The sequence below is a fragment of the Pleurodeles waltl genome, chromosome 7 (assembly GCF_031143425.1).
Source record: "Pleurodeles waltl isolate 20211129_DDA chromosome 7, aPleWal1.hap1.20221129, whole genome shotgun sequence".
Classification (NCBI taxonomy): Eukaryota; Metazoa; Chordata; class Amphibia; order Caudata; family Salamandridae; genus Pleurodeles; species Pleurodeles waltl.
In genome coordinates, this window is record NC_090446.1 from 590,127,573 (window position 1) to 590,144,911 (window position 17,339).

Below are 17,339 nucleotides of genomic sequence, written 5' to 3' on the forward strand. Positions count from 1 at the left end.
TTGAGCCGGTGCACCTCGGGTGTTTTGGAGACTCTTGTGTGCGAGGGAGGTTCGGCGACAGAGCGGTGAACTGTGCGCCGTCATCAGTCGTGGCGCCGTCATTTGGAGGCATTCATGGGTGACTGGAGACAGACTGAAGACGTGCTCTTGACGCGCTTGTGGCATTGGGAAATACGGCAGGATATTGGAGACACACTCGTAAAGCGCTCGTAGCGCGTCAGGAAACCATCGGAGCAGCGCGATTTGAGGGCGTCATCTGAGGGCAGTCCCTAGCGATTAACCCCAGAGCAACGCTTGGATTTTAAATTGCATGACAGCAACCATTCTCATTACAGCAGGAACTTAAGGAGGTGAAAAGGAAAAAAAAAAACAAAAAAAAAACCCAGCAAGTTGACATATTGTATGCATTGCAAAAGGACAAATTATTGTCATATGCTATAATATTGGAGAATTTCACATTCTTAGTGTTCTGATGATTTCTTAACTCTTTAAAAAGGACATATGTGTTTTATATTGTGACAAGGTGCGGTTAAGAAATTTCTAATTGGCAATGTTAATGGTAAACACAAAAAAAAAAGGTGATAAGTACGAACACATTGGTCATAATATTTAAGGGTGCAATCCCAGTAAACAGATTACACTGTGTATACCTTGTACGAATAGGAGAATCTGGGGGAATATGGCTGCAGCCAGTATGAATCAACCTCCTCCCTTCCTGAATGATACAGGTGAACCAAGCCTATTATGGAAGGACTGGAGAAGATTATTTGAGTCCTACTTAATAGCGATTGGTGGAGAAAGGTTTTCCCCGCTAAGGAAGCAGCACATTTTGCTACACAATTTAGGGGTACATGGGCGCAAAGTTTATGACAATTTAACAGATTTTGAGGAGGAGGAAGATGAGGATGAAGAACTCGATGCGTATGACAAAACTCTTAAAAAGTTAGAAGGACATTTTGGAGTGAAAGTAAATATCGTGTTAGAAAGGCACAAGTTTTTCAGTAGAATCCAAGGGAGGGAAGAGAGAGTATCAAGTTACATAGCTTGTTTAAGAGGTCTGGCTGCGACCTGTGATTTTGGACTCTTGGAAGACTCGCTCATTAGAGACTAACTAGTGAGATGTACTAATAATAGTAAAGTTCAGGAAAGATTATTAACTACAAGCCCTTCCTTGAAGGAAGCTATAGAAATAGCAAAAAGCATTGAACAAACAACAGAATGTATAAAGGCCTTTAAAAACTCGTCTATTAAAGAGGACGTAATGGAAGTGAAACATACATTCAACCAAGATGATAGGGAACAAAATGAGGAGCAAAAGGTTCATGAAATCACTAATAAGAAAGGTGTTATGGGGAATTCTAAGAATATGTGTTTCAGCTGTGGTAGTGTGAAACATTTGGCCAACAGTCCTGAGTGCTTAGCTCGGAATTGCATATGCAGAAAGTGCGGTAATAAAGGGCACTATGCAAGAGTTTGTAGGGGAGAGAGAAATGAGAATTATGGTAGGAAAATGGTACATAAGGTGGAAGAGACCCAAGATAAGCACAACAAATTTGTACTGCAAGTGGTAGAGAATGACATAAGCACGAAGTCTAAGTACCCATCATGTGTAATAGATCTCGATGGAGAACAAATAAAAATGTACGCGGATTCTTGTTCACCATACACATTTATAAATTTTGACACTTATGTGAGCAAATTCAAAGATAAAGGGTATGAATTGCAACCGGCGAACATTAGTCCAGGAGGATACAATAGTGATCCGATACCATTAAAAGGTATGAAGTCTATGCAGATAACCTTCAAGGGTAGATCGACTAGGGCCAAAGTGTACTTCACCAGCAAAGGCTCAAATATTTTAGGATGGGAACCCCAACATGATCTAGGGATACGTTTAGACCCTAACAGAAAAGATCCAGTCTGGTTAGTAAGAAATCCAGAGAATGATCATTTTGTATGCGATGAATTCCCTAACCTTTTTGAAGATAAATTGGGCAAATTAATAAATTATCAGCACAAAATCATACTTAAAGATGGTGCAGTTCCCGTTGTACATAGGGCTAGACCAGTACCACTAATGATGAGAGAGCCTTTAAAACAAGAATTAAATCGGTTAGAACAGCTAGGAATCATCGAACCAATTGACAGTGCATTATGGGTTGCTCCAATCGTGATCACCAAGAAATCAAGTGCTCAGGGTTTGCGTGTGTGTATTGATCTCAGAGACTTAAACGCAAACATTTGGATAGAGAGGTTCCCGCTGCCTAAAATAAATGAAATGCTAAGCACAATGGGTCCAGCAAAAATTTTTAGTGTACTGGATCTTTCGTCAGCGTATCATCAAGTGGAGCTTCATCCATCATCACGCTCCCTCACTTCTTTTATTACCCCGTTCGGAGCCTACCGATATCGCAGGATGCCCTTTGGGTTGGCTTCGGCGGCAGCAGTATTTCAACGCATCATGCAAAATATTTTGAGAGATATGGAACACGTGTTGTGTTTCCAAGATGATGTGTTAATTTATGGGAACTGCAAGTCTGAGCATGACGATACTCTAAGGAGCGTTCTGCAAGCTTTAGATAAGGCTGGCATGACAATTAAGAAAGACAAATGTCGATTTGGGTTGTCATCAGTAGAATACCTGGGTCATGTTATATCAGAGGAGGGAATCAAGCCTAAAAACAGTCTGGTAAAAGCAGTAAAAGAAGCCTTAGCCCCCTCTAACAAACAGGAACTCAGATCCTTTTTAGGCCTTGCAGAGTACATGGCGAAATTTGTAAAGAACTTTTCAATGATTACCACTCCTTTGAGATCCCTTTTGAGGAAAAACATTCAATTCGATTGGAATCAGGAATGTCAACAAGCATTCGAAGATATAAAAGAAGCCATAATTAATTCCCCTCATCTGAGAAAATTTGATCCTAAACTAAAGACGTATGTATCGACAGATGCCAGTGGGCAAGGGTTAGGAGCCATGATATGTCAGAAGACAATGGCCAAGAGAGAATTGTAGCCTTTGCATCAAAAGCATTAAATGATGCAGAAAAGAAATACTCAACCATCAAGAGGGAAACATTAGCTTGTTTCTGGGCAATCACACATTTTTTAATTCTTTTTACGGGGTCTACCATTCATAATCAAAACTGACCACAAACCCCTAATTAACGTATTCACCACACAAGGCAGGGAACGTGCTACCCCACGTATAGCCAAATGGCTATTGGGTCTGGAAGGATATAATTTTAGTGTGGAGTACGTACCAGGAGACAAAAACAATGTAGCCGATTTTTTGTCCAGATCCACGGGAGATAATGAAATAGAGGAGCAGGTAGAGGAACAGGAAGAGGCAGAATCCATATTGTGGGTCGATCTAACTTGTCTTACTAAGAAGGAATGGATTGAAGAAACTGAAAAAGATCAAATTTTGCAATTAATAAAAAGCAAAATTATAAATGGTTGGCCGGATAGGGCAAAGGATGTAGAGGAACCTTTAAGAGATTACTGGAATGTCAGATTTGAAATACATTTATCAAATGATCTAATTATGAGAGGTGAAAGAATAATACCTCCTAGTGCATTGAGGACCAAGCTAGTCGAACTGGCACAGGAGGGACATTTGGGGCGTAGCCTCACAAAAAATAAATTACGGGCCTTATACTGGTTCCCCCAGATGGATAACGAAGTTGAGAGAGTAGTGAAGGACTGTTGGTCATGTGCGACAAGTGACAAAACCCATGTGACACGCAGAGCTCCACTGTCTCCAGTAGAAATTCCTTTAAAACCATGGGATAAACTGGGTCTTGACATCTTGGGTCCTACGAATCAATTGGGGAACAAAGGGCAGTATGCATTTTTATTAGTGGACTACCACTCACACTGGACTATGTACAAGATAGTGAACCAAATAACCACAAGTGAAACCATCAAATTCCTGACAGAAGCTTTCATGAGAGAGGGAATTCCAAGCACTTTGGTGACGGACAATGGTGTTCAGTTCACGTCGGATAACATGAAAGAGTTCCTTAAGAATTGGGGAGAGCATCATTTCAGAACGGCATTATACAATCCAAAAGCTAACGGGTTAGTAGAAAGAATGAATAGAGTAATAAAGGAGTGTACTCAAAGAGCCAAAAGGTCAGGTGTTCCTGGGGATCGTGCACTAAATGAGATGCTTTGGTCATATCATAACACGCCAAATTTGGTCACGGGCTTGACACCATTTCAATCGTTGAAGGGCAGACAACCCGGTACCAAATTGAATCCCAATTGGCTAAAGGGTGGAGAACAAGTACAGAAACAAAGGAATGTTTCAGTAGAGGATTTCAAGCGTAACCAGAATAGGTATGTGGAGTGGTACAACAGGAAATTCGGAACCAAGAACAAACAATGGTGTGTAGGCCAATGGGTAAGAATCCGACTTCCCAGACATAGTTCCAGCGATGGAAGCAAATTTTCGGATCCCATTAAAATAAAAGAAGTGTATCGGAATGTTGTTAAATTACAGAATGGTAAGGTATGGAGCATGGATCGAATCGTGCCTTGCTATGAAGGAGAAAACAGGCCTATAAACGAGACTGGGCCATTGAACAATGATGGACAAGTTCCAACTACGTCAGGTAGGAGAACAAGTGCACGTGACCGTAGTGTTCCAAGATGGCAGAGAGACTATGTTTTCTTTCCGTGAGGGAAGGAGATATGTATTATAAGCAGTGATTTAATAAGACACTGTCTGACAATGTAAATATGTATATATATATTTCACAAAAGATCAGTTAATGTAGCAACACAGTTAGCCGTCATATTATACTTAATTATGAACCACAAGTAATAATATGGCACATTCCGTTCTCCCTAGAATGTTGAGACACTTGGAATCACCGGGAGCTTGAGGTAGAATGTTGAAGTGGGTTTCTGAAGTGGATTGTGAGGAGTTGAAGAATAAACATCTTTCCAGCTGAACTCTTGAGTCGTCTGTAGTTATTACAGTTAGTAAGACACAGAGGAATCAATTACTATACCTGAAGGATCTTTTGGGACTATAAAACAGCCCAAGAAAGTGTGAAAATGAACATTTATGAGATATCGCCTCCACAGGGCCACAGATTACATCTAAAAAGACTAGGTCATTGGGTGATATCCTAACATGTAGTTATTTTTACCCAGGGGAAAAGAATAACTGGTTGCAGAGCTACTCTAGAGGGTTTATTAAGTGCAATACATGCAAGGCCTGCCAAAATGGAATGAATCAGAAGGTGTATTAAACATTTGAAGGTCGAAGCATCACAATACAGGATAGAATAACTTGTGATACTGATTATGTAGCATGTTTTAAAGTGTGGGTGCAATAAATTATATGTAGGCAGTAGTATTAATAAATTGAAACTAAGGATTTTGTAACACATACGGCCATCGAGAATGGTGTTAGGAGATATCTCATGGCCAGTCATTTTGGACAATATCATGAACGATCATTGGAAAGTTTCAAATATTTTGGGATTGAACGTATAACAGCCCACCCACGAGGAGAAGCTTGAAAGTGAGAACTGAAGAGGGAGGAATCACGGCTGATCATGATATTAGGCACAGAGGTCCCCTGGGGGCACAATACGGATGCTAAGCTACGTGTTCTGTAGGCTTACAAGAATTATGTGATGTTGGACTCTGGACTTAGGGGCAGCCTCTGATATGAACAATGATGATAGAATATTGGTGCATTAGGTCTACTCCTGGGTTGAGCTGTGATTGATCATGATGGCCTCATAGGAAATTCATGAAAAGAAAGAAAAGTGAAATCTTTCATGGGCACTTATCACTTTAGGACGACATCAGAGCACTTTTGGCAGTTTAAACTTATAGACTTATGAAATAGAATGATTTATGTATTACTGAAATGTTCAGTCATAAATTTAGTGAGAATGCATTAGTCACTTTAACATCTTCAGATGGACTTTTGGATACTTTAAACCTTGTATACCCTCAAAAGGAAATGGTGCATTTACCTGTGGAGTCAAGGGAGAATATACTAGCCATCTATAACCCTTTGGTTGAACTGGGCACTTCTTAGCATCTATTTTTATATGCCCTTATGGACATGCACTTGTGTTGTTCTATTTTTTGCCACCCCTCCCTTTTTTAGATGTCTGGGAAAATGCACAAGACACTTTAATCCCTTTATGGGATTGAGCACCTTAGCACTTTATACTAATTTAAAATCTAAAAGTATGACTATGTGCAATTTACATCTGGTTATCATCCTTGAATTTCAGAGTAACAAATGATTTAGTGCTATTAAAGAGGGGATTGTGCTGGTCAATTTAATATTTTTATATCAGGCATTTTACATTATATTTTTCAGAATTAGATTAGAAATGTGCATTATATTTTGCAAAATATTTCGTATTAGCACAAGTCACTTTGTTTCTTGAATATGGATTATTATTATAGTATGACTGTAATTTTGTAAATGTGATCTGTGTAGGCAATCATGATAAGGTATTACAGTACTTAACTGGCAACTGGAAAATGTGAGTGATATACACACGTTTATTTTTGAGCTAGCACTAGTCACTGTCTTTTACTAAAGATGACCCATTACAGTACAAGTGTAATTTTGTGAAGGTGAAATAAATTATTTGTACAGGCATTCAGGATGATGTCTTGAAATTATGTGAATATGTGTTTGGGATCTCCACTGGGAATACATTGCTAAGTACTTTGTTTTTTCTAATTTGACAAATGGAAATCTGAATAGCGAGTGATGAACTGTATATAAGAAAATTAAACTGTAAGAAAATTAGGAACCGTTAGTTGAAAAAATGGGAGTAGCTCTATCTTAAACACATGTATTGGCACTTTTTGCACAGCACGAGTCATTTTACATAATTCAACAGATGTTCTGACATGGTGCTGAAACTGTGGACAGACTATCCCGATTCATAACAAGAAAATGGGGGCAATTTATAGTGATTATGGCTGAAATGATGTGGGGTAAATGGTGCATCATGCAGAGAAAAAGCGTATTTAAATGCAGAGTGTGATGAAGCTGAAATCTCACATCTCAAGTGATAACTTCCAAATTTGTGCATCATGCAGAGAAAAAGCGTATTTAAATGCAGAGTGTGATGAAGCTGAAATCTCACATCTCAAGTGATAACTTCCAAATTGATGAACAATGTGTTAAAATAGAAAATGAAATGATATGAGAATGGGGATAATGTCATTGCAATCATTGTAGAAATGATCTGAGGTATATGGTGCATCATGCCGATAAAGTACATATTTAAATATGAAATGCCATGAAATGAAAAAGCTCGTACCTTGAGAGTTAACATTTAAACTGATGAACAATGTGTCAAAATGAAGAATGAAATGTGCCCTAAATGAACATCGTTCAGTGTGTGTGTAGGGGCCACTGGAATAGTAGAAGGGCTATGATATGTTTTAATACTGGTGTCAGCCATAAGGAGAGTAGAGATCTAGTGGAAGTTGTTTAGCCGCAACGGGTCGGCCCTTCACAGTTTTGTAATTTTTTGCACTCTTTTGCTGAATATGTGGGTGCTCACTATGGATTAATAAAGATGACTGTTTTTTCTTACCACTGGACTGGGACTGACTTCATCTGTGCCATTGTGTCACGAGTCTGAGAAGTGACTGCATGAGGGGGTATGTGTATATATATACATCGATGCCGATCCGCGCTTAAACAACAGTGATGCCTGTACTGAAGCCTATATATATATATATATATATATATATATATATATATATATATATATATATATATATATATATATTTTCATCATAGTTATACTTAGGACCTAGTTTCCACTGAAAAAGCATTTTTTGACATGGCTATATCTTTGGTGCCATTTGATTAATCTTTATGGAATTTTAAAAAAGAAGTGTGCCCAAGGATTTTGTTGTTCATGGAAAATTATGGGGTGATCTGTCAAGTGGGGGCTGAAAAAAAGGTGGGTCAAAAAAATGTGTGTTTCCCATTTTTATGCCCATAGGGATTTTGAACATGACTACAGCCCAAACCGCTGGACAGAATTCGGAATTCTATTCTATTCTATTGTCACTTGTAGAGAGCATAGCTACCCAATGATGGTATTGTCTCAGAGCAACTGGGTAACTCAGTAGGAGATTCTGGTGTTTTTATATTGTCATATTTCTTGCCGAAGGTATATACTCGGCCAAGTTGGTGGTCAGTTAAATCTCGTCTGAATTTCCTATTTTTCCTTTGAATTATGTCTTCTTCATATTCATCAATACTTTTAATTAAGGATATAATAGCTTTTCTTGGTTCTATCACCCCAATTGGCTTCTTCAATTTGTTTGTTGAGCATATCAACTTCCTCTCTATATTTTTCAAATTCTTCTTGTGCTATTTCTACCAGTTGTCGTAATATATTGTTTGAGGCTGTGTGTAAGTTTGCTTCCCATTGTTTAAGTCTCTCTTGTGAAGTGGTTTCAGAGGGTGGGAAGATCAGAATCCTGAGACCCCTCGGTATGAGGTCATGCTCAATGTACTTCTTAAGTGAAGCCCCCTCCTACCATTTAGAGGTTTATTTTTTAACAGCTCTTTCCAAGGCTTGAAAAGTGTTTTTGGCAAAGGACAGATTACAGGGATTCGAGTGATTTACGCCAGCACCTGTTGTGTTGAATACTTGATCAAGTCTCCTTTATCTTTGTTCTCGTCTGTTGCAATAATCTGCCATTATACGATGACTTGCAAAATAAAATATCAGGTTAGTGGGGTTAGCAGGAGAGAGGCATTGTAATGATTTAAGAAGAAGTGTTCCTATGGTCCAACTCTCTCAACCTTTTGAATGCCCTTTTTTTAAACCAATTGTGGGTTGTCAAATGGGGTATGGACCAATTTCCCTCCAGTCAAAATCTTGAAGCTACAGAGGATTGATAAACCCACAGGATATCCAATACGTAGAGATCCTATCTTGTAACATGTATTGATTTAATTTGTAGAACTGACACATCGAGTCAAAGTGATAAATCCAAAATCTGTTTATTGGTGCACATTTAAGTACAGAGCCACTGGGAGCAGACGTGTTTTGCCCCCTAGGGTGTATCTACATGGGGCTTTTTCAAGGATGAAAAAATAATAATGTTGCAGTCAGTTTATTAAAAAGGTCTTTTGGGAAAGGCAGCCTTATTCCCTTACATTACCTGTGATGTCAGTGAAAAGGGAGAAGTCCCTAGATATACCCAGTGCGTCCGGTGTAAAGTGAAAAAGAGAAGAAAGTACAATCTGTCACCACTCGTGAGAAATATAGAGAAAGTCTCAAAGCAATTTATTGTGTTCAGACTTTTATCAGTGTCATAAAGTTGAGAACACACGATTAATAGGACAGGTGCTGGCACGGTGTATTGATAATCCAAATTAGTAGCATCTCTTATTATGAGTCTGTTATCGCATGCAATTGAATTGATCTGATACTGCATCCTATTAAAATACCGCAACACCTTAGGGTGGCCGAAGTCGAAAGTATAACATACCAATCAATAGTCACCAAGGAAATCCATTCTTAATCCATAAAATCTGGTCAATATTTTCAGTCTATATGAGAAAAAATGTATATAATAGTTGTCTAATCCAACAATATGATAGTGGACAGCTGTGTAAATATGTTACTTTCCCGGAGTACTCAGTTAACTTTGACAAAGTTATAGCCATGATTAAACATCATTCAAAAATAGTAACCAGAACATCCATGAGACTTGAAAACATTATTGAGCCATTAGTGATACATTTTTGTACTAGGTGCATTCATACACACTGATCCCAGGTGGTAAAATATGAAAAGAATCAGGGCGAACATTGACCTTTTAGTTAGATAATAGGTGACCCCAAGAGAAAGGTTCACGTCCGTTTTATAGGGTTGCTTACCGGTTATGCGAATGTAATACTCTCTCGTACCGGCAACAGTCATTCTGGGCTAAATCCCTCTGTGAGGAGCTTGGCATGCTAATCCAACGCCATCTTTGCTGAGGCCTAAGCCTATCGTCCTACTTTTATTCTTATAGAACAGATGAAGGTCGTTACAGTTTGGTAGTGCCGGCGGCCATGATGGAAAGACTTTTAGGAACGGAAAACTGGTAGTAAGATCGAAGGAAAAAGAAGATGTGTACATACATGGTAGAACTGCTGGGGCAAGTGTCGTCCCATACTAACTATAGACAATAAAGAAAATGCTGTTAGTCCCTGTTATTAATTACCATTTTATAGGTACAGCATTGGCCAGAATGTGGTCCTACTTTACTTTTCGTGTGCCAGGAATCGGACAGTACAGGTCCATGTAAGGAAAGTAGTTGTGTTGTCAGATATCGTTATTACAATTAAAATCCTTCTTTGTTTACTATGTCCCAGGTGAAGGACAATGCAGATCAATGTTTTTACCATCATGTGGAAATTAATTTTTCAAGTGCATGGGAATAGAAAGTTGGAAATGAAAATACTGTTTTATACTATGTGATATAAAAGAGCAGGTGTATGTAATCTGAATGTCAAGAATAGATGTCTGCCGAGGTTCAATAATTTACGCACCCTAGGGGGCGAAACGTGTGTCAGCTCTCAGTGGCTCTCTACTCAAATGTGCACCTATAAACAGATTTTCAATTTATCACTTTGACTCGATGTGTCAATTCTACAAATCAAATCAATACACGTTATAAGATCGGATCTCTACGTATTGGACATCTTGTGGGTTTATCAATCCTCTATAGCTTCAAGATTTTGACTAGGGGCAAATGGCTCCATACCCCGTTTGACAACCCACAATTGATTTAATAAGGGCTTTCAAAAGGTTGAGAGAGTTGGACTACAGGAACACTGCTTCTTAAATCAATATGTTGTTAACATAGTGTATATCTCCCAGATTAAACAAACCATCATGGTGGCTAACACCCAGCTGTAGAGGGAGTGAGAGGGTAGGGGTGGTCAGAAGTTGGTGTTCAGCATTATATAGGGAATTGAAATTTTGAAACCAGTCCGAGGGCTGGACGTTATTACCAGATGCACGAACTCCCCTGTGGTTGCTTTTGCTTACCATGGACCGCTGACCACCAAGCAAAAATGGCAGAACATCAGCCGCTGGGGCCGAGCTCTTTTCCCGCCAACTGCGACATTTGTATGAGCCAAGGCTTGTTGAGGGAATCCAGCGACGAAAACCAGCCTGCGTCCAACGACTCGAAGTGGGACATCTCTTACACCAAGCAGGAACCCACAGGCAGAAGAAGGCTGCCTCAGTGGAAACCAAGCACCTTGCAAAATTCACCCAAATGGAGGCCAGGATGCCTGATGAAAATGCTCCTGGTAGCTGGCCTGGCTGTCAGGAGCCAAACACCATCAAATTAAGAAAATTGACCCAATATATGCATCCTCAAAGATTTGCCCTTTTAACAAAAAAAAATTAAAAAACTGAACGAGCAGCGCTAAGCAACGACCTCTCTAAAAAACTCCAGTGTAGCCCACGGCCTAAGGGGATGGTGGGTGTTTAAGAAAGGGGAGGGAATTGGGTGGTGGAGGGAAGAGGGGGAGCATCACAACATAAATGTTCTATTTTAAAATTGCATCCTTTGTCGAGGATGAGTCTGGTGTCCCCTCTCCCAACTGCATCATACCACCAGAGACCCCTGTCTAGACAGGTGCTAACGCAAAGAAAAAAAGAGGGGTGGCATACATGGCACATGAGGTCCTGGGGTCCAGAAGAAGAAAACCTGCAGCTGTCTTCTTTGGTGCACTTCTGACTTTTTCTTCAAAAAAAGAAAGCTGACATACAGGGTCCTCACTACCCTTCCATGCTTGTCTGGGGGCTCAGGAGCACTTTGCGCTGAGCCTCCTGCCTCATGGTGGGAGAAACACTATGAATACTAATACTCGCTGGAGAAAGCGTGGGTGGGAGTATGGTGACTCCCTCACTTGGGGAGCAGGTGGGGACGCAGGGGACTGGGGCTCCCAGTACAGGCCCAAAATGACCCCTGCAAGTGCAGTGTCCTGGGTGGCCGAAGACACTCCTAAAAAAAGCTAAAGAAAAGGCACGGTAATGCTGTGCTGGACCGCTACATAAAAGCAGCTTTCTGTTTATAAAAAAGATGCATGGAATAGGCCGGGGACCGCTCTATAATGCCACATGTGGGCTAATTAGTATATTTGTTTTGCTCATGGTACCCCAAAGAGGGGCACGGGTACCATTGCCACTCTGTGCTGGTGTTGTGGGGAGCTGCATGATGTGCAACGCCACCCTTCAAAGTGTTTTTAACAAAATTAACCCTAAATATCCAGCAGCCTTACAAGCCTGACCCCAGGAGAGGTTTGTCCTATTTTCAGGCACTCTAAAAAGCTGGAGTTTTTGTTCTTTGGTTGGGTTGTGGAGAGTGGGGACTCCTTGCTTAGTTCTATGGCTGCATTCTGCAGCCAAAAGACAGTAAAGAAACTCTCTGACACGTGTTTATGACTGCTTTGAATTGCAAACCTTTATTCAAAATGTTTGATTGGTAATCTTAACGATGAACATTGTAATGCCTATCTTTATAATGAATGCATATTAACTTTTTTATTGTCACCATTTGAGTTTATGGTGATATCACAGTGAATCATACCGTGTGGCTGTTATTAAATTTGCGACACCTTGACAAACCCAGTATTCCTGCTTTATAAATAATGACACCCTGTTATAGAGTAAGCTTGGATCTGGTATCGGCGGGGGTATTGTGAGTATGGGGTTCATGACCCACTACATATGCAATGTGATAGGGTGTCAGCAAAGGTATTTCTAGCCATCTGATGTATGTACTTCTAATTTAATGTGCAGTATTCAGCAGTGTGTTTAATAAATGTACTTTTCCTTTTTAAAAGAAAAAGCAGTGACTCGACAGTAATTTATTGAGTGGCGATGTTGTTTGCCAGCAAATTGGGATTATTAGTCCTCACCACCTTCCCTGAGAAGGCTTTGCACTGCTCTGCCATCCTACCCTGAGAGAGTCAAGTGCCTCAATGGGAGGATGGGTTTCCAGTAAAAACATAATTGTGTACATATTACATGTGAAGGGCTCATATCCTTCACAACTAATAAACTCAATTCTTACAGGTAGCACTACAAACATCAATAGGTTCTATATAAATGGTTTAATAGTGTAATTACTCGTAGATAGATAAGTCTGACTTAATTACCGTTGCATGCATTTAATAATCCCTACATACACAGCGTAGAAAACTCAACATCTGGCTCAAAATCATAGTTTATGTCTGAAGCGCCTGTGAAGTGGCAAGATGAGTGCTTTGTTTCCTCAATGGTTTTGATATCCAGATCCTGGGGAGCTCCCATCTAGGATGATGCTACAATAAATGTAGTATGCATTCCCCTTTAAGTGCAGTGTTAAACTGTATTTTCGGGCAGTCTGGCACCGTCAGATAGGCCTGCTTCAAAGGGCCAATGTGTGGGCCTTTTTTTATTTCACGAGGGCTGTAATGGGATCTATAACAACATCCTACACATTGGCCCTTTCTAAATGGCTCATCTGGCACTGGAGTGCCAGCTTGTCTGCAAAGCCAGTCCAACACCGTGGATGTGCCCGGCTGTCGGCAAATTTCACTAAGACAATTTCAGCTCATTTCAGTAAGGCTGACCAGGATGCAGTATCAATAATACATCTGAATGGAACCCCCTCGAATATGTATGTGTATCACAGCAAAGACATTCGTTATTTCCTTTCATTTTATAGAGCGAGCTAATGGGAGGGCTTTTTAGCTAATTTTGTAATTCCAGCAAAAGGGATTTAGGCCATTTTGCGAAGCGAGACAATAGCTGCTCATTGCCTGAGTTTTTCCATTTTTGATAGTCCTATGTTTGATAGGCAAGAAACGTCCAAAACTCTTTTGTAAATCCAGCGCCCAGAAAGCAACAACAAATAACTTCACCAAAATCATACCCTCTTTCATGCTACCAGAAAGTGCTTATACTATTGATAGAAGAAAACAACAAATGACGTCACCAAAAGAAATTCCTCTTTCATGCTGCGGGGAACCACATATACTATTTACAGAAGGATTAATTTGTAGGCATTTTAAGAATTATATATCTTTTTAAAATGAAGCAAATGTTCAAATCAAGGAGGCTTCTGCATTACCAACAAAATAGTTAACACTGTAACCCCTAACTCTTGCCCAAATGTCTTTTCTAAGCAGCCTACATTAATCAATGAGGTACTTACATTGCAGGAGTAGTTTTGGCCAGGAAGTGTTTATAAGGCAATGTCTTTCTACGAGGTAATGAGTTGGACTACAGCCTATTGAGTACCTGAGATGAAGAAAGACAAAGAAACAATTTACTTTAGTACAAGTAGTGTTGTTAACTAGACACTACTTAACATGACTTAGGTGAATAAAAACATCGGGTTAGCCAGAGAAACCTCTCGTGTGAGATACATGTGTCCTGGTGCAAAACTGCAGTATGTCTAAAAATGCAGGTTACTTGACATTTTGCCACTTCTACAGGCATCTTAAAACCCGAGGGCTACCCTTGGTGCTTATAATGTAAACAAAGTTATTTGTACCGCAAACCAGTATTTGAAAGATGGGATCAAAGGGCACATGCGTGTTCAGAAGCTTAGCAACAGTACGCGCCTGCCAATTCTCAGCAATGCCAAAAAGACAAAGGGGGCGTATGGTGGAATTGATTGTCAGAAGGATGCGATCTCTGGCCCAATAAGACGAGTCATTTTGTTGTGTTTATCTGTACATGTAGTTACAGAGGAAAAACTCTTTGATCAGGTAAAAGTTTGTTTTTATAGATTTACATGTTATTAGACATTGTCCAGTCACATCACTTTACAAGCTCTAACAAAATTGCGTTTTTCAAATGTCAGTGAAGAACAAGTTATGTACCTTTGGTAATGCCTTATCTGGTAGATGCTCTATCTAGCCACAGATTACCTACCTTAGAATATTCCTCAAGCATCAGACTGGATCCAGAAACTTTTCATGAGCAGTAACCCTGCATGTTGATAGGTGTTGTTGTTCAGCTATGCGTGGTGTCATCCGTGCCAGAGGTAACATGCACGGTACCTCTGAAGGCACCACCTCAGTGTGCTGATGTCAGTTTCTTGAAAGGGGAACAGCCCTTTACTCCGAATCCGTTTGCAGGAAGGATGGGTGGGTTGGTAAGGAATCTGTGACTAGACAGAGTCTCTACCACATAAGGCATTACCAAAGGTAAGTAACTTGTTCTTCTGATAGACTTTTAGCTGCAGATTCCATACCTTATAATAGATACCCAAGAAATACCTGCTTGGAGGTGGGGGTTCGACATGGATTATACTAGAAAGTCCAATGGAACCACCAAACGGGCAAAATACCATTCTCCACAGACTGCATTGTCAAGGCAGTAGTGCTTTGTAGATGTGTGCAGAGAAGCCCACATTGCTGACTGACAGATATCCAGGATAGGTAATCCGTAAGCTAACGCAGTGGTCACAGCCTTGACTATGGTACAATGAGCTCGCAAACCTTCAGGAGGTCACTTTTTGGACAATGCATAGCAGATTTTGATGCGCAGCACTATCCATCATAAGATGGCCTGTTTCTGCACCGCCTTTCCTACTGTGGCTCTGACGTACCACACAAAGAATTTGATCGTCCACTCGGAACACTTCTGTGCATATCAAGTAGAACAGCAACATTCTTTTTGGGTCAAGACGATGGAGACTTTCCACTTCTTCAGAGGGGTGAGGCAGAGCGTAAAAGGTAGGCAGGGTGATGGACTGGCCTGCATGAAAGGGAGTGACCACATTGGTAGGATGCTCTAGCCCAAACAACCAGCTTGTCTGGGTAGATGCTAGGATACGGAGGCTGAGATGATAAAGCTGTTATTGCCACTAAATATCATTGGCACTAGAAAAGCCATTTTTGTACGAAGAAGCCTGATAGGGCAGTAGTTTAATGGCTCAAATGGATCGCACATTAGTAACATTAGGACAAACTGAGGATCCACCGTGGCATGATGAAGGTGGGAACATGTGTTGGAGAACTTTAAAAAATCTATGTACAATAGAGGACTTGAGCAGGGATGGCTGATCTGGCAACCGCAGAAATGCAGAGGCAGCAGAAACATAGACTTTCAAAGTGCCCAAAGAAGAGCCCTGCAGGCCTAGAGTAAGAATAACCAAAAGAACCTGGGGAAGAGGTGCAGCTAGTGGGGATCAACTTGTTTGTCTGTAAACCATGCAGCAAACTTGCTCCAATGGCAGACACATACCATCTTGGTGGAGGAACATCTGCCTGCCACAATAACATTGCAGACTTTGAGTGGAAGGTTGAAAGCTGTCAACTGTCGCCACTCAATTTCCACACATAAAAGACAAGTGTTTTTGGGTTCTGGTGCAGAATCCTACCCTGCTGCCGCTACAGAAGATCCTCCCAAAGAAGCAGCTTGATCAGAGGGCGCATGCTCATGTTCAGCAGATTTGGATACCAGACTCTCCGTGCCCAATACTGAGCCACAAGAATGACTTGGGCCCAGTCGTTCCTGATCTTCTTTAGAACTCTGGACTGGAGTGGTATTGGCAGAAGGGTGTACTGGAGGCTTGAGCTTCACTAGAGGTGAAAGACGTCTCCAAGAAAGAGCCGCTGTGAAAAATATAGCAAGCAAAACTGATGACATTGAGATTCGCAAAAGAGGCAAACAGATCCAACCAAGGCTCTCTTCAATCTTTGAAGAGTCCATGTGCCACCTCCGGATGACGCTGCCACTCGTGATATGATAGGCATTGACAGTTGAGTTCATCCTCCCTGGCATTCAAGGAACACCCATGTGTTGAACAATGTTGAACGACTAGTGATTTGCCTTGGTGTTCCTGCCATGTTCAGAGCAGCAGATCCTCTTGACAAAAGATCCACTACCCCACCCTGCCCCGTTTGGTGCAAAACCACACAGCATTGGTGCTGTTCGTGAACACCTGTACCAGCTTTCCCTGATTGAAAGAAGAAAGGCCTTCAATGCAGTCGGATTGTTCAGGGTTCTAACAGGCTGATTTGGAGCCTGGCTTCCACCGGAGACCAGAGTCCTCTTATATCCCCCTCTCACAGATGGACGCCCCAGATGGACACAGTCAGCCCTGAGTGGGAAAGGGAGAGGGTTCTGTCACCACTTCGAGCCTTTAGGGGTTCCCTCCAAGATCTGGATCATGTTGGAGAAATTTCCGATGCTGTGCTCACTGGAACTTGAGGTCCCACTGCAGAACACTCATATGTAACTCAGCATGTGTCACAAGGAGGATGCAGGAGGACACGAGGCCCAACAGCCGCAGTGTCAGTCTCACCGAAA